This window comes from Ornithorhynchus anatinus, chromosome 1 (assembly GCF_004115215.2).
Source record: "Ornithorhynchus anatinus isolate Pmale09 chromosome 1, mOrnAna1.pri.v4, whole genome shotgun sequence".
Classification (NCBI taxonomy): Eukaryota; Metazoa; Chordata; class Mammalia; order Monotremata; family Ornithorhynchidae; genus Ornithorhynchus; species Ornithorhynchus anatinus.
In genome coordinates this window covers 172254242-172275276 of record NC_041728.1, presented here as the reverse complement: position 1 = coordinate 172275276, position 21035 = coordinate 172254242, and the positions used below count along the sequence as shown (strand labels likewise).

The window sequence follows — 21035 nt, the reverse complement described above, 5'->3', positions numbered from 1 at the left end:
CCCGGTTTTACCATGTGTATCTGTTCCTAAACCCCTTTTTATCTGTTGGCCTCTGTTAAGCCCCAAAGCTTTCAAACTAGAATTAGAGAAGGGTACATTTGCTGGAGAAGGAAGAACATTTCAACACAGATATTTAAAGAGTTACGGACAACTTGTGGAAAGCAAGGGGAGGTATTCTGCTTGGGGAAAATGTGGCTCTTCTTTTGTCTATGCTGGGTTTCTCCTCCCTGTTCTGGGTCCGTGGGTTTATTTATTATTTATTTATTACTCTGGACATTGGCATGGAAACGGGCTCTTTTGGAGAGTTTGTTGTGAGGATCCATGCTGGAATGGCCTAGGGAAGAGAGAAATACTCTCCTCTGACTCTTTCCTAAACCGTCTACCCTCACGGAACATTAATCTCTGGTTTGTGGGCTGACGGTAAGTTGCCTTGGGCACGGTTAAAATGCCACGAACGGGATTTCCGCATCAAGTAGAAACGATAGGATCGGGTGAACACTTCAGCTCACTTTTCTTCCCCATCTCATCATGCGGCACCTTTCTCTGAGGAGCTCACTGTAGTGTGACACTTCAAGACAGGGAGGACTTTTTTATGGTATTTAAGTGCTTACTCTGTGCCAGACACTGTTCTAAGCACTGGGAAAGATGAAAACTAATAAAGTTGGATTGAATCCCTGTCTCACATGGAGCTCAGTCTTAATCCCCATTTTACAGATTAGGGAACCGAGGCACAGAGAAGTGACTTACCCGGTGTTGCACAGGAAGCAAATAATGAAGGTAGGATTAGAACCCAGGTGCTTCTGACTCCTAGGCCTGTGCTCTATCCACTAAGCCAAGCTGCTGCATTGCCCTATCCATTTCACAGATGGAAGAGTGAGGCCTGAGGTTTCAGAAGCTCTCTTCTCTAGGTTTCCTGGCATTTTGTGCTTCACTCTTATTAGTAATAATAATAGGTGCTTAAATGCTTCTGTTCCAAGCACTGCATATAGCACTAGAGTAGGTAAGCAGATTGGACAAAGTCCCTGTCCCCCATGGGACTTGAAGTCTAAGGGGGAAAGAGAACAAGTATTTCATCCCCTTTTTAAATATGAGGAAACTGAGGGACAGAGAAGCTAACTGGCTTGGCATCATCAGCAGGCAAGCGATGGAGCTGGAATTATAATAATAATGGGATTTGTTAAGTGCTTATTATGTGCCACACACTGTTCTAAGTGTTGGGGTAGATACAGGGTATTCAGGTTGTCCCACGTGGGACTCACACTTTTAATCCCCATTTTACAGATGAGGTAACTGAGGCCCAGAGAAGTTAAGTGACTTGCCCAAAGTCACACTTGCTAAGTGGCGAAGCCAGAATTAGAACCCATGAACTCTGAGTCTCAAGCCCGGGCTCTTTCCACTGAGCCATGCTGCCTCAGGTCCTCCGATTCCCAGCCTTGAGCTCTTTCCACTGGGCCACCAACTGTTTGCTGTTCTTGTTTCTAACTATGGGAACAGAAGATGACCCAGGAGCAATGAATCCCCTGAATCCAGTGGCCCTTCACAGATTGGGCCACCTCCCTCCTTGGTGTGGTCAGGCTCTATCTGTGAAACCCACTGCTGCCATATTAGAAATGGCTGCCGCCTGCCCTGTCCCCTTCTTGACTAGAATTTTTCCTCAACAAGGGCCATTCTGTCAGACTTTCCCATGTGGTGTCAGCAGCTCCTTAAAGCTGGAACTGCAGCACACTGATGAAACACAGCTCCCCAGAAACCCCATAAATTCTCCTCTTAACACCTCTGCTGGAGTCTACTGTGCTGGGCTGAAGGTTTGTGGGGTCAGATAGTTTCAAACCCTCATAACGACCTGCCCTCTCTGAGGGCGTCGAGGGGTTTTTAAAAAGAAAATTTTTATTTGTTTGGTTGTTTTCCTTGCCAGCACACGTCCTCTGCTCTTCAGTGGTGACAAAGTTTTTATGGAAAATGGTTCAGGTAATTGCTCTTCAGTTTCACATGGCATTAGCTATTCAAAAATAAAACCACCCTAAATTCCCATTCATTCTTGAAGGCTCTTAGGACCTGGGGTGACTGGGTAAACATTGTTCCCTAGGGTCCCATAGCCAGTTGGTTTTGACTGACAAGCGTGAGAGAGAACAAGATCTCTGATAATCTCGTCTGCTAGTGTGCCCCATCGGTAGATGCGAAAGCTGAGATCGCATCCCTGGAAAAAAACCCCCTGGATTTTCTACCAGGATGGAGACGAAGGGTAGATGGTTCCTAGAGACAAGACTTTCTGTTTCTCTCGGGTTTTGTTTTGGACAAATCTCCCCTCTGCCACTGGCTAACTGACCCCCTTTATCTCTTCTAGCTATTGGTGCTATCTTGCTGTAAACTGGTAAGTATCATTTTTATATGGATGGGTATAGTCTGTTTGCTGTCTAGTCTCCCCTATTGGCTTCTCAATCAATCGCAATTATTTCTTGAGCACCCTCTGCTCTACCTTGCCTCTTTGAGCTCCCAAGCCAACCTTTTGGCCATACCTGGCTCTCAACTCTGCTGCCATCACTGCCAAACCTAGACCACAGCTCTACCCACATTCAAGTCCCTCCTAAAAACCTACCTCTTCCAAAAGGCTGTCCTCAACTAATTTTCCAACATTATGAACCATATCAACTCTAGGCTGTAAGTTCATTGTGGGCAGGGAATGTGTCAGTTTATTGTTATATTGTACTCTCCTAAGAGCTTAGTACAGTGTTCAGCACACAGTAAGTGCTCAAATACGACTGAATGAATTTCAAACCATGTGAAACTGAAGAGCATTTACCTGAATCGTTTTCCATAAAAACTTTGTCACCACTGAAGACCGGAGGATGTGTGTTGACAACTCTTAGGGATGAATTTACACAATCCTTAGCACTTATGTGTTTTTATATATTGTGTGTGCATGTGTATATACTTACTTAATATACTTTGACTACTCTACCTGTAATACTTTTGTGTTTGTCTCCCCTTTGGCGTGTCAACTCCTCTGGGTTAGAGAATGTGACATTTTATTTATGTACTTCCCAAACACCTAGTACAAGACGCTACACCAAATGGGTGCTCAAATGCTGCTCCAATCAATCAGTAGTGCTTAAGGGCCATTCTGTGCAGAGCACTGTACTAAGTGCCTGGAAGCATACCATATAGTAGACACTCCTTCTCTGCAGTCTCGCATTTCCTCCTGCCTCCAAGACATCACTTCTTGGGTGTCCTTCCAACACCACCAATTAAAAGCATCTAAAATAGAACTTATCTTTCCACCCAAACCCTGTCCTTCTCCTGACTTTCCCATCACTGTAGACAGCACCACTATCTTTCCTGTGTCACAAGCCTATAACCTCGGCATTATTCTTGACTTCTCTCTCGTTCAACCCGCATATTCAATCCATCACTAAATCCTGTTTGATCTTCACATTGCTAAAATCCAACCCTCTCCATCCAAACTCCTACCAAGTGAATCCAGTCATCCTATCCTGCCTTGATTTCTGTATCAGCCTCCTTGCTGACCTCCCAGCCTCCTATCTCTTTCCACTCCAGTCCATACTTCACTCTGCAGCCCAGATAATTTTTATATAAAAATATTCGGGCCATTTTTCCCCACTCCTCAAGAACTTCCAGTGGTTAAACTCCTCACCATTGGCTTTAAAGCACTCAGTCACCTTGCCCCCTCCTACCTCACCTTGGTACTCTCCTACAGTCAGCACACTTTGCTCCTCTAATGGTAACCTTCTCACTGTACCTCCATCTTCTCTATCTCGCCACCCACCTCTCACCCACGTCCTGCCTATGGCCTGAAACACCTTCCCTCCTCATATCAGATAGACAATTATTTTCCTTTCTAAGTGTAATTGATGGCACATCTTCTCCAAGAGGCCTTCCCTGACTAAGCCCTCTTTTCCTTTTCCTCAACTCCCTTCTACACCCCCCGATTTGCTCCCTTTATTCATCCCTGCCCATTCCAGCCACACAGCACTTATATGCACACCTCTAATTTATTTATATTAATGCCTGTGTCCCCCTCTAAACTGTAAGCTTGTTGGGGGCAGGGAATGTGTCTGTTATATTGTACACTTCAAGTGCTTAGTACAGTGCTCAGTACATAGTAAGTGCTCAATAAATGTAAGTGACTGAGTAGGTACAGTCTCTACTTTCAAGAAGCTTACGATCTTATTTCTTCCCTAAATCCTTTGACCCCTTCCCTTCTCCCCCTATCTTTTGCCCCTAATGACTCTGTCAAGCACTGTGGCCTAGGGCATAGAGCTTGGACCTAGGTTCTATTCCCGGCTCTGCTACTTGTGCACTGCGTGTCCTTGGATAAGTCACTTCTCTATGCTTCTCAAAAAATGGGTATTAAGACTGTGAGTCCCTGTGGGACAGGGACTGTGTCCAACCCAATTTCCTCTTATCCACTCCAGTACTTAATACAATGCCTGGCACATAATATTGTAAGCCCATCATTGGGCAGGGATTGTCTCTATCTGTTGCTGAAATGTATATTCCAAGCACTTAGTACAGTGCTCTGCACATGGTATGCGCTCAATGAATACTAATGAATGAATGAATAATCCGGTGTGTAACAATTAACATTATCACTTTTATTAGGGGAAAGAGCAAGGGTCTAGGTAATCAGAGCAACTGGTTTCTAACGTCAATTGTGTCTGTAACCTTGGGCAAGTCACTTAACTTCTCTATACCTCAGTTTCTTCATCTGTAAAATGAGGATTCAATATCTGTTTCCCTCCTTCTTAAACTGTGAGTCTCATAAGGGACAGGGACTGTACCTGATCTGATAATATATCTACTCCAGTGCTTAGAACAGTACTTGGCTTGGTTAAGCTCTTTTCAGCAATATTTCAAGAGGGGAGATCTGCCTATCACACGTTATTAATAATAATGATCATTGTGGTATTTGTTAAGCACTTACTATGTGCCAGTTACTGTTCTAAGCGCTGGGGTGGATACAACCAAATCAGGTTGGACACAGTCCCTCGTCCCACATTGGGCTCACAGTCTTAATCCTATCTGTTGCCAAGTTGTAGTTTTCAAGCACTTTGTACAGTGCTCTGTACATAGTAAGCGCTCAATAAATACAATTGAATAAATGAATGCCCATTTTACAGATAAAATAACTGAGGCCCAAAGAAGTTGTGATCTGCCAAGGCCACACAGCAGACATGTGGAGCTGGGATTAGAACCCATGACCTTCTGACTTTCAGGTGCGTACTCTCTCCACTATGCCATGCTGCTTCTGAAAACTTGGCTCCTCCCTTCTTTCCACCCTGCTCCCTATCCAATGGCTCCTTCCCTGTGACTTTCAAATATGCCCATATCCCTTCTATCCTAAAAAACCCTCCTTTGACCCTCATGGCACCTTCTAGTTATCACCTCGTCTCCCTCCTACCATTCCTTTCTAAACTTTCCAAACATGTTCACACAGGTTGCCTCCATTTTCTCTCCTCCAAATCCCTCCTTGACCCCCTTCCATCTGGCTTCCACCTCTCCCAACTCCATGGTTTCTAAAAATAAATAAATAAATAAAATCAGCTCAGTCCATGTGTCTCCTCTCCTCAAAAACCTCCAATGGTTTCCCATTCATCGCTGCTTGAAATGGAATTCTTTTACCTGTGACTCTAAGCCCCTCAATCACCTCTCGCCTTGCTACCTAACCTTTATTCTCTTCTACTACAGCCCAAGCTGAATATTTTGCTCCTCCATCTCAGGTTGCATTTGAATGTCAAGAAAACAAAGATCATGATATCTGGAAGTTTTAACACATTTATAGCAGATGAAGAGATTGAAACACTTGTCAATTTTTCTCTCCTGGGATCGATAATAATAAAGGAGCCAGTAGTCCAGAAATATGCTGAAGATTAATGTTAGGAACATTTGCTATGAAGAGCCTGGAAAAAAATCATGAAATATGTCGATGTAACAATTGCCACAAAACTACAAATTGTCAATTCTAGTGTTTCTTGTGACAATGTACGGATCTGAAAGCTGTACAGTGGAAAAACAGGATAGAAGGAACATCAATTCTTTTGAAATGTAGTGTTGGAGACAGCTTTGGCGAATACCATGGACTGCCCAAAAAACAAACAAATGGGATTTGGAGTAAATTAAATCAATGTGGTCTCTGGAAGGCCAAATGACTCGACTTAGCATATTTTGGACACATCATCAGGAGGACTAATTCTCTGGAGAAGACATTAATGCTAGGAAGAGTCCAGGAAAAACGTGGAAGAGGCAGACCAGCAGCTAGATGGATAAAAACCATAACAACGATAACGGAAAATACGTTAGCAAGGTAATGGATTGTGGCAGAAGATAGGATGTTCTGTAGAAAATATGTCCACAGAGTCTCTAGGAATTGGAAACAGTTAGGTAGCATTTGGCGATGATGATGATGATAATAATAATCACTGGCCTATTTACTGAACCTCTATCTTATCTCTCACTGTCAACCCCTTACCCACATTCTTCATCTGTTCTAGAGCCCCCTCCCCTTTCATATATGACAGACCATCACTCTCCACACCTTCAAAACCTTATTAAAATCATATCCCCTCCAAGAGGCCCCCCACAACTGTAAGCCCTCATGTGTCTGTTTATTGTTGTATTTTACTCGCCCAAGGGCTTAACTACTCTGCTCTGCATGTTGTAAGTACTCAAATACAATTGAATGAATTTCCCCTCCTTATTCTCCTTCCCTTTCCCTATGCCCTTGGGTCTGTACCCACTAAACACTTTGATGTCTTCCCCTAACCTCACAGCACTTAAATGTACATATCTTTGTTCACTGCTGTTTTCCTTATCTTAAATTTATTTTTAAGATGTTTATATCCTTTAATGTCCATCTTCCCCACTAGATTGTAAGCTTCTGGAGAGTAGGGATTGTATCCATCAACTCTATTACATTGTACTCTCTCACATATTCATTCATTCAATTGTATTTATTGAGCGCTTACTGTGTGCAGAGCACTGTACTCAGCACTTGGAAAATACAATTCAGCAACAGATAAAGATGATCCCTACCCAACATCGGACTCACAGTCTAGAAGCAGCGTGGCTCAGTGGAAAGAGCATGGGCTTTGGAGTCAGAGGTCATGAGTTCGAATCCCAGCTCTGCCACTTGTCTGCTGTGTGACCTTGGGCAAGTCACTTCACTTCTCTGTGCCTCAGTTACCTCATCTGTAAAATGGGGATGAAGACTGTGAGCCCCACGTGGGACAACCTGATTCCCCTGTGTCTACCCCAGCGCTTAGAACAGTGCTCTGCACATAGTAAGCGCTTAACAAATACCCACATTATTATTATTATTAAGGGGGAGACAGACAACAAAAGAAGTAGACAGGCATAATACCATCAAAATAGAGTTATAAATATATACACATCATTAATAGAATAGAGTAATAAATATGTACAACTATACACAAGTGCTGTGGGATGGGGAAGGGGGTAGAGCAGAGGGAGGGAGTAAGGGTGAAGGGGGGGAGGAGGAGCAGAGGAAAAAGGGCCCTCAGTCTGGGAAGGCCTCCTGGAGGAGGTGAGCTGTCAAAAGGGCTTTGAAGGGGGGAAGAGAGCTAGTTTGGCGGATGTGAGGAAGGAGGGTATTCCGTGCCAGAGGTAAGACGTGGGTCAGGGGTTGACCGTGCGATAGGCAAGAACGAGGCACAGTGAGGAGGTTAGCGGCAGAGAATGCAATACTTCATCAGCACTCAATAAATACAAGTGAATGAATGCTCCGCACTTAGATCTGTGACTTTTGGGTATTTGATATTCACCCCACAGCACTTATGTATGTAACTATAAATTATATATTACAAATAAATTTATATTAATATCTGTCTACCCCTCCACACTGTCAGCTCATTGTAGATAAAGAATGTCTAGCAACTCAGTTATACTGTTACATTGTACTCTCCCAGATGCTTAGCACAATGCTCTGCACACATTAAGTGCTCAGTAAATATGATCGATTTATTGCTCTGCACAGAGTAAGCACTCAAATGCTATTAATGCGCATCGTAAGCACCCACATACCATTGACTAACTAGGGAGACAGATACTAAAATTAAAGGTAGAAGGAAGCAACCAAGTTGAAAGATGTGTACATTAGCTGTAGTGACTACTACTATGTGAAGAGTACTGTACTAAGTGCTTGAGAGAGTACAACAGAAGCCAGAACCATGTTTTTGGTTCTCAAGGAAATTGCAATTTAACTGGGGGAGACAAGAGGCCAAAAATAATTTTTTTAAAAGAGTGGGGCAGGAGGAATATAATAGGGAGTATTACAAATGAATCAGGATGAAACAGCCAAGTAGGTAATTCATTCATTCGATCGTATTTACTGAACGCTTAATGTGTGCAGAGCATTGTACTAAGCACTTGAAAAGTACAATTCAGCACTTGGAAAGTACAATTAATGAGTACATACATTTTAAAAGAGCATACTATGTAAGTTCAAGGACTAGAGCTGGAGTTTAGTAGATGCAGCAGGGATGATGTGAATTTTTTTTCAGGGAAGTCTTCCAGACTGAGAGGATTTTTAGATAGTTTTCAAGAGGAGTAAAGCTGGGGTCTGGTGGACTTTTGTTAGGGAAGGAGTTCTCAGGTGAGGGAATGGTAATAATAATAATTGTGGTATTTGTTAGTGTGGCTTAGTGGAAAGAGCACAGGCTTGGGAGTCAGAGGTTATGGGTTCTAATCCCAGTTCTACCGCTTGTCAGCTGTGTGACCTTGGGCAAATCACTTAACTTCTCTGTGTCTCGGTTACCTCATCTGTAAAATGAGGACAACTTGGTTACCTTGTACCTACCCCAATGCTCAGAATGGTGCTTGGCACATAGTAAGCACTTAACAAATACTAGCATTATTAGTATTATTATTATTATTATTATCATTATGTGCCAGGCACTTTACTAAGCACTGGGGTGGATACAAGCAGATCAGGTTGGACACAGTCCCTGTCCCACGTGGGGCTCAGAGTCTCAACCCCCATTTTACAGATGAGGTAACTGTGGCCAAGAGAAGTGAAGTGACTAGCCCAAGGCCACACAGCAGACAAACGGCAGAGCGGGATTAGAACACCTGACATTCTGACTCTCAGGCTTGGGCTCTATCCACTACGCCATGCTGCTTCTCTATGTGAGCAAGGGGCTAGACACAAGGAGTTGGAAGTGATTTTTTGTAAGACATCGATGGGGACTCTGCTTCTAGTATAATGCCCCCTTTGAGAAGCAGCATGATATAGTGGACAGAGCATGGGCCTGGGAGTCAGAATGTCACGGGTTCTATTGCCGGCTCTGCCACTTGTCTGCTGTGTGACCTTGGACAAGCCACTTAAATTCTCTGTACCTCAGGTACCTTATCTGTAAAATGGGGAATGAGACTGTGAGCCCCACATGGGACAACCTGATTACCTTGTATCTACCCCAGCTCTTAAAACAGTGCTTGGCACATAGTAAGTGTTTAATGAATACCGTGATTATTCATTATGGAAAAGTCATATTTCAGGCCTCCTACCAATCAGTGACATTTATTGGGCACTTACTGTGTGCAGAATACTGTATTAAGTAATCGGGAGAGTATAACACAACAGAATTGGTAGACATGATCCCTGCCTAAAATGAACTTAGTCTCGAACAGGAGACAGACAATATACATAAATTACAAATATGTACACAGGTATGGTAGGGCTGTAGGTGAAGTGAGTACATTAAGTTCTTCAAGGGTACAGACCCGAATGAATAGACCATGAAGAAGGAAGAGAGAATAGGGGAGAGGAGGGCTTAGGGAAGGCCTCTTGGAGAAGATGTGATTTTATTAAGACTTTGAAGATAGGGAGAGTGGTGGTCTGTCGTGTATGGAGGGGGAGAAAGTTCAAGGCTAGAGGGAAGATGTGTGGATGAGGGTTCGGCAGCAAGACAGAGGAGATCTGAAGTGCAGTGAACAGGTTTGTGATCCTCACAGTACTTTGCATACCTGTCACTTACGTTATTGCCTGTCTCCCCCTCTAGACTGTAAACTCATTGGGGGCAGGGAATGTGTCTGTTCATTGTTGTAGTGTACTCTCCCAAGTGTTTAGTATAGTGCTGTGCACACAGTAAGCGCTCAATAAATACAAATGAAGGAAATATGGGAGCTGGGTTGTAATAATAATAATTATGGTATTTATGAAGCACTTACTATATGCCAAGCATTGTTCTAAGCATTGGGGTAGATACAAGGTAATCAGTTTGTCCCATGTGGGGCTCATAGTCTTAATCCTCATTTTTCAGATGAGGTAAGTGAGGGACAGAGAAGTTAAGTGGCTTGCCCAAGTTCACACAGCAGACAAGTGGAGGAGCAGGGATTAGAATTCACGTCTACTAACTCCCAAGCCCGTGCTCTTTCATTCATTCAGTAGTATTTATTGAGCACTTACTATGTGCAGAGCACTGTACTAAGCACTGGGAACGTACAATTCAGCAACAGATAGAGACAATCTCTGCCCAGTAACGGGCTCACCGTCTAAATGATGGGCTCACAGTCTCCACTAAGCCACACTGCTTTCCCAAAATCAGGGAGGTAAGGTAAGGAGGGTGCAAGGAAACATTGCTTTAAAGCAAATGCTAAAGAATCTGTGTGAGTGGAGATGAATGTCCTCTTTCAACGTTGTACCAATCTTGACTTCAGGAGGGAGAGTCAAGCATAGGCATATCCATTCCATTCCTCACTTGGGCAGTGGCTAGTGAGTGGAAGGCAATCTGCTACAAGTCAAAACTCACCTGTGCTGGGCAGCAGCGGCGCAGGAGAGACTTGAGGGCAGAGACTCAAGTTTACTGCTTGGAAGAAGGCAATGGTAAACCACTTTTGGATTTTTACCAATAAAATTCTATGGATACACTACTGGAACCACTGCAGATGGAAGTGGGGTGCTCTGGGATAGATGGGTCCATGGTGTCTGGTGTCGCTAAGGGTCAGTGATGACTCCACGGTATAAGACAAGACAAGGAGATGAATGGGGAACCATTGTTTCTATTGATAGTGATTGATTTGCACTTGTTTTTCTTGTGTTTGCATTATCTCCTGTTGTATGTAGTGTCCTTTCCCAATTAGTGGCCAGGCCCTTGTGGGCCAGAGGTCCCTGTTTGTTTTATTTTCTGATATTCTGCCTCAGCACTTTGTAGAGTGACTTGCCCATATTAAGGACTGCATCAATCACAATAGCAATAATAATCCTTCAGGAGTTAATATAGTGAATTCACACAAGGCCCTAAACAATAGAAAACCAATTATCCACACGTCTATTTATCTGACCCAATTAGTTTGGATCATTAAAAAATGAAAGGAAACAAAACAAAACTCAGCTAGTTATGCAATTGTATTTGGCTGTCCAAAATAGCCCAGTCCATATTGATCTGGGACAGAAGCTTTAACTGACAGCCTTCCATACTCTTTCAATGGGAGCCTTGATCCCATGACTCCATCCAGTTATTGCCCCATTTCCCTCCTGCCATTCCTCTCCCAACTCCTTGAGCAAGTTGTCTACACCAGCTGACTCAAATTCCTCTCCTCCAATTCTCTCTTTGACTCCCTCCAATCTGGCTTCCGTCCCCTTCACACCACAGAAACCACCCTCTCAAAGGTCAGCAATGGTCTCCTTGCCAAATCCAATGGCCTCTAGTCCATCCTGATCCTCCTCAACCTCTTAGCTGCCTTCAACACTGTGGACCACCTCTCCTCCTAGAAACATTATCCAACCTTGACTTCACTGCTTCTGTCCTCTCCTGGTTCTCTTATCTCTCTGGCCATTCATTCCAGGCTCATTTTCGGCTACTCCTCACATCCCACCCCCTACCTGTGGGGGTCCCTCAAAGTTCAGTTCTGGGTCCCCTTCTATTCTCCATCTACACCTATTCCCTTGGAGAGCTCATTTGCTACTGTGGCTTCAACTAACATCTCTATGCGGATTATACCCGAATTGACCTCTCTAGGCCTGATCTCTCTCCCTCTCTGCAGTCTTGCATTTCCTCTTGCCTTCAAGACATCTCTACTTGGATATCCTCCCGTCACCTCAAGCTTAACATGTCTGACATGGAAGTCCTTATCTTTTCACCCAAACCCTGTCCTCCCCAGACTTTCCCATCATTGTAGATGACACCACCAACCTTCCTGTCTCATAAGCCCTTGGCCCTTGGCTCTTCTCTGTCATTCAACCCAAGTATTCAATCCATCACTAAATCCTGTTGGTCCCACCTTCACAGCCTTGCTAAAACCCACCCTTTCCTCTCCATCTAAAGTGCTACCACATTAATACAATCTCTCATCCTGTCCTGCCTGGATTACTGCATCAGCCTCCTTGCTGACGTCCCAGCCTCCTGTCTCTCCCCACTCCAGTCCATACTTCACTCTGCTGCCCAGATCATTTTTCTACAAAAATGCTCAGGACGTGTCACCCCGCTTCTCAAAAAGCTCCAGTGGATGCCCATCCACCTCCGCATCAAACTAAACCTCCTCACCATTGACTTTAAAGCACTCCACTACCTTGCCCTCTCCTACCTAGGGAAGCAGCATGGCTCATTGTAAAGGAGCCCGGGCTTGGGAGTCAGAGGTCATGGGTTTGAATCCCGGCTCTGCCACTTGTCAGCTGTGTGACTGTGGGCAAGTCACTTCACTTCTCTGGGCCCATTACCTCATCTGTAAAATGGGGATGAAGACTGTGAGCCTCACGTGGGACAATCTGATTACCCTGTATCTACCCCAGCACTTAGAACAGTGCTCTGCACATAGTAAGTGCTTAACAAATACCAACATTATTAACATTATTACTACCTCACCTCGCTACTTTCCTACTACAACCCGGCCGGCACACTTCACTCATCTAATGCTAGCGTTCTCACTGTGCCTCGATCTCATCTATTTCACTGCTGACCCCTGTCCCATGTCCTGCTTTTGGCCTGGAATGGCCTCCCTCCTCAAATCCAAAAGACAATTATCATCCACTGCTTCATAGCCTTATTGAGGGCATATCTCCTCCAAGATGCCTTCCCAGACTAAGCTCCCACCTTTCCTCTTCACCCATGGTCACTCTGACTTGCTCCCCTAGTTCTTCCCCAGCCTTCCTTCCCCACAGCACTTATTTACATATCTATAATCTATTTATTTGTATGGATGTCTGTCTTCCCCACTCTAGACTGTGAGCTCGTTGTGGGCAGGGAATGTGTTTGTTTATTTATTGTTGTACTGTACTTTCCCAAGCGCTTACTACAGTGCTGTGGACATAGTAAGTGCTCAATAGATATAATTGAATGAATGAATGAATTGAATGCTTAGTGAGTGCAGAGCACTGTACTTAGTACTTGGGAGGGTACAATACTAGAGAATTGGTAGACATGTTTCCTTCCCACAAGAAGCTTATGGTTTAGAGGGGCAGATAGACATTAAAATAAATATCAGATATGCATATAAGTGCTGTGGGGCTATATAACAATGCTATATATCTATTTTGTATATTTATTTAACCCCAGAGCATTTATGTACTATCTTAAAATTAGATTTTGTGAACTTTTTACTCATGTTAATGTTTACCTCCCTTTCTAGACTATAAACTCATGATAGGCAGGGAATGTATCTGCTAATTCTCTTGTATTGTATTATCCCAGGTGCTTAGGCAGTATTCTGCACACTGTAAGTATTCGGTAAATACTATTGTATTCAGGACATGTCACCCCCATCCTCAAAAAACTCCAGTGATTGCCCATCAAACAAAAACTCTTCACTCTGTCCTTCTACAACTCAGCCTGCATGCTTTGCTCCTCTAGTGTTAACCTTCTCACTGTGCCTCCAATTCGTCTGTCTTGTCTCCGACCCCTGGCCCACGTCTTCCTTCTGGCCTCTAATGGCCTCCCTCCTCAAATCCGACAATTACCCCCACACGCACACACACCCCCTTCAAAGCCTTACTGAAGGCACATCTCCTCCGAAAGGCCCTTCCAGACTAAGCCCCACTTTTCCCATCTTTCATTCAATAGTATTTATTGAGCACTTACTATGTGCAGAGCACTGTACTAAGTGCTTGGAATGAACAAGTTGGCAACAGATAGAGACAGTCCCTGCCGTTTGACCGGCTTACAGTCTAATCGGGGGAGACAGACAGACAAGAACAATGGCAATAAATAGAGTCAAGGGGAAGAACATCTCGTAAAAACAATGGCAACTAAATAGAATCCCATCTCCCACTCCTTTTAGCATCACCCTGACATGCTCCCTTTGCTCTTCCCTCCTTATATATATGCTCTTCCCCCATCAGCACTTATGTATCTGTCTGTTATTTAATTTGTTTGTATTGATGTCTGTCTCCTTCCCTCTGCCTCCCAGACCTGGAGCTCATTGTGGGGAGGGAAAGTCACTGTTTATTGATGTATTGTACTTTCCCAAGTGCTGAGTACAGTGCTTTGCACACAGTAAGCACTTAATAAATAGATCGAGTGAATGAATGATTGTAAGATCCTTGAAGGCATGGATCATTTCTACTGATTCTGTCATTGCCTTCCCCGGGATTTAGTGAAATGTTCATTAATTACAATTGAGTGATATATGATGATTTCACAGGTGTGTTTTTGCTGAATGTTGATTCTGAGCCATTCCTGGTTGAGTGGTTTGTTATTGTTCTATCACTGAACTGCTTCAGCCTAGCTCTGCTTATTGCATTTGTCACCCAAATTAGTCATTCAATCTTATTTACTGAGTGCTTACTGTGTGCAGAGCATTGGGCGAAGCACTTGGGAGAGTACAGTATAACAATGTAACAGGCACATTCCCTGCCCACGAGGAGCTTACTATTCAACGGTATTTATTTAGGAGCACTCTAGGAAGTGTTTGGGGAAGTTCATTGGCAGCAAGACTAGGTGCCTCTGCCCTCAAAATATCTACGGTATGGTCTTGTCTTATGCTGTTGAGTCGTCTCCAACCTATACCGACACCATGGACACATCTCTCCCAGAATTCAATGCCTCACCTCCATCTGCCATTGTACTGGTTGTGCATCCATTGAGTTTTCTTGGTAAAAATCCAGAAGTGGTTTACCATTGCTTCCTTTCGTGCAGTAAAGTTGAGTCTCTGCCCTCGAGTTTCTCCCTTGCCGCTGCTGTCCAACTTGGGTGAGTTTTGACTTGTAGCAGATGGCCTTCCACTTGCTAGCCACTGCCCAAGCTAAGAATGGAGTGGGGAGGCCTCTGCTTGACTCTCCCTCCCATAGTAGAGACTGGTAAAGTACTGGAAACTCTCCAGGCGCAACCCTGAGAGGGTCATAATATGGTATCAAGCTTCTATGTGTGGTCTATTATACTATAATTGTCACTTTGCAAACTCATTTGAGAAGCAGTGTGGCCTAGTGGATAGATACTGGGCCTGGGAGTCTGAAGGATTTGGGTTCTAATCCCTGCTCCACCACTTGTCCTCTGTGTGACCTTGGGCAAGTCACTTCAGTTCTCTGTGCCTCTGTTACCTCATGTAAATTGGGGATTAAGAGTGCATACCCCATGTGGGACCAGGACTGTGTCCAACCTGGTTACCTTGTTTCTACCGCCCTGCTTAGAACAATGCCTGGCACATAGTAAGCACTTAAGTACCACGGTTTTTATTGCAATGATTATTTGCACAGTTTTGAGATTATCCAGCCGCTGCCTGCTAGAAGGACCACGTGGTTGAACCGAGTAAGAGAATGAGGGTAACTATAGTATTTATTAAGCACTTACTGTTCAAGGGGGACGTATTAAGCGCCTGAGAGAGTGCCCATATAATAGTTGGTAGACTGGTTCCCTACTCACAACAAGGGTACAGCCTAGAGGGAGAGACAGATATTAATAGGGAAGCAGCATGGCGTAGTGGCTAGAGCATGGGCTGGAAGTCAGAAGGTCATGGGTTCTAATCCTGGCTCTATCATTGTCTGCTGTGTGACTTTAGGCAAGTCACTTCACTTCTCTTTGCCTCAGTTCCCTCATCTGTAAAATGGGGAATAAGACTGTGAGCCCTATGCGGGACAGGGACAGTGTCCAACCTGTTTTGCTTATATCCACCCCAGTGCTTAGTACAGTGCCTGGCACTTAGTAATTGCTTAACAAATACCTTAACTATTATTATATAAATAAATTATGGATATGAGCACAAGTGTTGATTTTTAAGTGCTTACTATTGCTAAACACTGTACTAAATTTCCTTGTGACACATGGGGCTCAGTCTTAATCCCCATTTTACAGATGAGGTAATGAAGTCATAAAGAAGTTAAGTGACTTACCCAAGGTCCCACAACAGGCAAGTGGCAGAGCCAGGGTTAGAACCTAGATCCACAGACTCCCTGGTACATGCTTTTTCCACTAGGCCACACTGATTCTCTATGCTTACTATGTGCTTATTCCATAGTAAGTGCTTAATAAATATTACAATTATTATTATCCCAATTATCACCTCAAATACTTTAGCACCACCTACATAGTTATGCACTCACAGGCACCCAAAGCACTTCTGTATATATCAACTCACAAACCCTCCAATTAAGTCACTTATTCACCTACATTTCCAGTTTCCCCTTTCTTCTACTATCTTTACTTGGTATCTGTCTCTTCTGCTAAACTGTACGTTCCTTGTTTTAAGCAGGGAATGTGCCTGTTGCTTCTGTTGTCCTCTCCCAAGCGTTTAGTACAGTGCTCTGCACATAGTAAGTGGTCAATAAAAGCCATTGATTGATTCCTTGAAGGCAAAAATCTAATCACCTGACTCTGTATTTTCCTGAATGCCTACTCTCTAACTTGGTAATAATAATAATCATGGGATTTGTTAAGCACTTACTATGTGCCAAGCACTGTTCTAAACGCTGGGGTAGATACAAGGTAATCAGGTTCTCCCACGTGGGGCTCACACTTTTAATCCCCATTTTACAGATGAGGTAACTGAGGCCTAGAGAAGTTAAGTGACTTGCCCAAGGTGGCAGAGCTGGGATTAGAACCCACGACCTCTGACTCCCAAGCCCATGCTCTTTCCACCAAGCCATGCTGTAGTAGACTCTCCTAGGGATACAATTGGTTGATTTTTCATTTTTCATTTGAGGGTAAGGGTTTTTTGCAGGGAAGAACACGTATACCAACTGATACACTATGCTACCTCATCGGTACTATCACTAATAATATCCCAACTAAATTACTGCATCCGCATCCTTTCTGATCTCCCAACCTCCTGTCTCTCCCCACTTCAGTCTATACTTCACTCTGCTGCCCGGATTATCTTTCTACAGAAACTCTTTGGGCATGTGTCCTCCCCCCTCCCCCTTCAAAAATCTCCAGTGGTTGCCTATCAACTTTTGTATCAAGCAAAAACTCCTCTCTCTTGGCTCCAAAGCTCTCCATCACCTTGCCCCCTCCTACCTCACCTCCCTTCTCTCCTTCTCCAGCCCCGCCCATACACTCCGCTCCTCTGCCCCTGCTAATCCCCTCATTGTGCCTCGCTCTCCCCGTCTTGCCGTCGACTCTTGGCCCACGTCCTACATCTGGCCCTCCCACCTCACATCCGCCAAACTAGCTCTCTTCCCCTCTTTAAAGCCCTATTGAAAGCTCGCCTCCTCCAGGAGGCCTTCCCAGACTGAGCCCCCCTTTTCCTCTGTTCCTCCCCTCCCCATCGCCCCTACTCCCTCCCTCTGCTCCAGCCCCCTCCACCCATAGCACTTGTGTATATATGTACATATTTATTATCCATTTATTATTTTAATGATGTATATACATCTATAATTCTATTAATTTATTTTGATGTTATTGATGCCTGTCTACTTGTTTTGTTTTGTTGTCTATCTCCCCCCTTCTAGACTGGGAGCCCATTGTTAGGTAGGGATTCTCTCTATCTTTTGCCAAATTGTACTTTCCAAGTGCTTAGTACAGTGCGCTGCACGCAGGAGGCTCTCAAGAAATATGATTGAATGAATGAATGTGCTCTGCACACAGTAAGCTCTAGTAAATATGATTGACTGATTGTGGGTTTCTTGTGCCCAGGTAATTCTGAAGACATGCATTTCTTTCTAAACCTGTAATGAGACTTAGTATTGAGACCTGACCTGGAAAGCAAAAGATAAGTTCTAGTTTTCCCATTTCACCTATTACTTGCTGTGTATCTTGGAGGTAGTTTCTTGATGATTCTGGACCACTATCTGTATATAATACTGCAATAACAAATGGGCTAATTAAAATTTTGAAATGAAGTATTTAATAATAATAATGGTATTTGTTAATAACCTACTATGTGCCAAGCACTGTTCTAAAAACTGGGGTAGATAAATTAATCAGGTTGGCCATAGTCCTTATTCCATATGGAGCTCACACTCTTAATCCCCATTTTTTACAATGAGGTAACTGAGGCACAGAGAAGTGAATGACTTGTCCAAGGTCACCCAGCAGTCAAGTGGTGCAGCTGGGATTAGAACCCATGACCTTCTGACTCCCAGGCCCATGCTCTATCCACTACACCATGTTGCTTCTCTGGATGTTTAGTTTAGTGTTTTTCTGACTTTAATAAAAGAAGGGACAGAGGAATAGTTTAAACTAAATCTTTTAAAATAATGATAATCGTGGTATTTATGCACTTTCTAAATGCAAGAGCAGTTCTAATACAAGTTATTAGAAATACAAGGTAATCAGATTGGACGCAGTGCCTGTCCAGCAATAGAGCTCACAGTCTAGGTAGGAAGGAGTAGTATTTAATCCCCATTTTACAGATGAGGGAACTGAGGCAAGGAGAAGTTATGGTATTTGTTAAGCGCTTACTATCTGCCAAGCACTGTTCTAAGCATTGGGGTAGAAATAAGGTAATCAGGTTGGACACAGTCTCTGTCCCACGTGGGACTCAAAGTCTTAATCACTATTTTACAAGATGAGGTAACTGAGGCCCAGAGGAGTTAAATGACTTTTCCCAAGGTCACCCAGCAGGCAAGTGGCAGAGTCAGGATTAGAACCCAGGTCCTCTGACTCCCAAGCCTGTGCTCTTGCCTCTAGGCCATGCTGCTTCCCTGAAGTTAAGTGACTTCCCCAAAGTCGCAGAGCTGGAACTAGAACCTAGGCCCTCTGACTCCCAGGTCCATGCTCTCTCCACTAGGCCATGCTGCTGGTTAGGGTCAGGATTGTCTGTTAATCAGTGGGAAGGAGGTTAGGAAAGGTGATTTTTTCTCTTTATATGTTGAAAAAGATTGTGCTTTCAGTCTTTTCACACACACCCCTTCCCCCCCGACCCCCGCACAGCCTCCCCCCTGCCCGCCCCTCCTGCGCAGACACACACACACACACACACACACACACACGAATTCTGGTCATCTTCAAAAGACAACCAGCCCACACTCTTCACTCCTCCTAACCTACTTACTGTACCCCAATCCTGTCTATTTCACCACCAAACTCTCACCAATGTCCTGCTTCTGGCCTGGAAAGTCCTCCCTCTTCATATCCAACAGACAATTACTCTTCCCCACTTTCAAAGCCTTATTGAAGGCACATCTCCAAGAGGCCTTCCCTGACTAAGCCTTCATTTCCCATTTTCCTACTTCCTTTTGGGTCACCCTGATTTGCTTTCTTTATTCACCTCTTCCTCAGCCCCACAGCACTTATCCATACAGATCTGTAATATATTTATTTATATTAATGTCTGCCTCCCCCTGTCCAATATGACAGGGAATGTCTACCAATCCTATTGGATTGTACTCTCCCAAGTGCTTAATATGGTGCTCTGTGCATAGTGAGCACTTGATAAATACAATTGATTGATTGAAGAAAAAGCTGCATGATCTCACAAAAAAGAAGAGAAATTGTCTCCAGAGAGAAGAAAATAAGATCTGATGTAAAACAAAACATAGCTTCCTTGGGCTTCTTTGGGCTTCCTTGGGCTTCTTTCTCTGGTGGCCAGACAAAAGGAGACTCAGAGGGCTTTGGTGGTGGTGATTGTCATTGTTGTTATACCTAAGTACTTACCATGTGTCAAGCAGTGGGGTAGATACTAGTTAATCAGGGTGGACACAGACCCTGCCCCATATGGGGCTCCCAGTCTAAATAAGAGGGAGACTAGGCATTGAATCCATATTTTACAGACAAGAAAACTGAGGCGCAGAGGAGTTAAGTGAATTGCCAAGGTCACACAGCAGACCAGTGGCAGGGACACAGTCTCTGCCCCACATGGGGCTCCCAGTCTAAATAAGAGGGAGACTTGGCATTGAATCTGTATTTTACAGACAAGAAAACTGAGGCACAGAGGAGTTAAGTGAATTGCCAAAGTCACACAGCAGACCAGTGACAGAGCTGGGATTAGAAGCCAGGTCCTCTGATTCCCAGATCCGTTCCCTTTCCAATAGACCACACTGCTTGTGTCGACATTTTTAACGAAGGTTTTTCCAGGCCTATTCCAAGTCATCTTTGGATAGTGTGAATGCCCCTTTCAATGGACATGCTTGAGTCTTTATTCCCTAACATAATATATAATTTAAAGATGATATAAAAATATTGAGGTGTCACCTTTTGTCTATCTCTTGTTTATATCTTTATGCATACAAGGCCTCTGTCACTTGACCTTTTCTAATGAATGATTGCATCTTTGTGTTTTGTCCTTAAGAATATAATCTCCTTGAGGGCAGGCACCATTATCTAATCATCTTCTAGAATTCCCCATAATTCCTAATTTAGGACTCTCTGTCCAGAGAGGGCTCAATTTATCTGATTGTCCTGCAGCTACACCCAGTGTTTCACACCTGATAATTGTGGTATTTATTGTGCTGTCATTGTGGTATTTATTGTGTTGTCATTGTTGTTACCGTTATAATATCACTGACCACTATCACTGACCACTGCTTTAGCAATGTCTCATAGATTCATGTTTTTGTAGAGTTTTAAATAATAATGGTAACTGTGGTATTTGTCAAGTGCTTACTATGTGCCAGGCACTGTATTAAGGGCTAGGGTAGATACAAGCAAATTGAGTTGGACACAGGGCTTGTCCCACATGGGGCTCACCAGTCT

The 21035-nt window shown here is 43.8% G+C and overlaps 1 non-coding gene across 1 annotated transcript; it reads right to left on the bottom strand.

Moving 5' to 3' along the window:
- Positions 1 to 15168: 15168 nt before the first annotated feature.
- LOC114816281 lies at positions 15169 to 15306 on the bottom strand. Its single transcript, XR_003764051.1, has one exon. It is a non-coding gene; the product is annotated as a small nucleolar RNA SNORA7 (small nucleolar RNA).
- Between the last annotated feature and the right edge of the window lie 5729 nt (positions 15307 to 21035).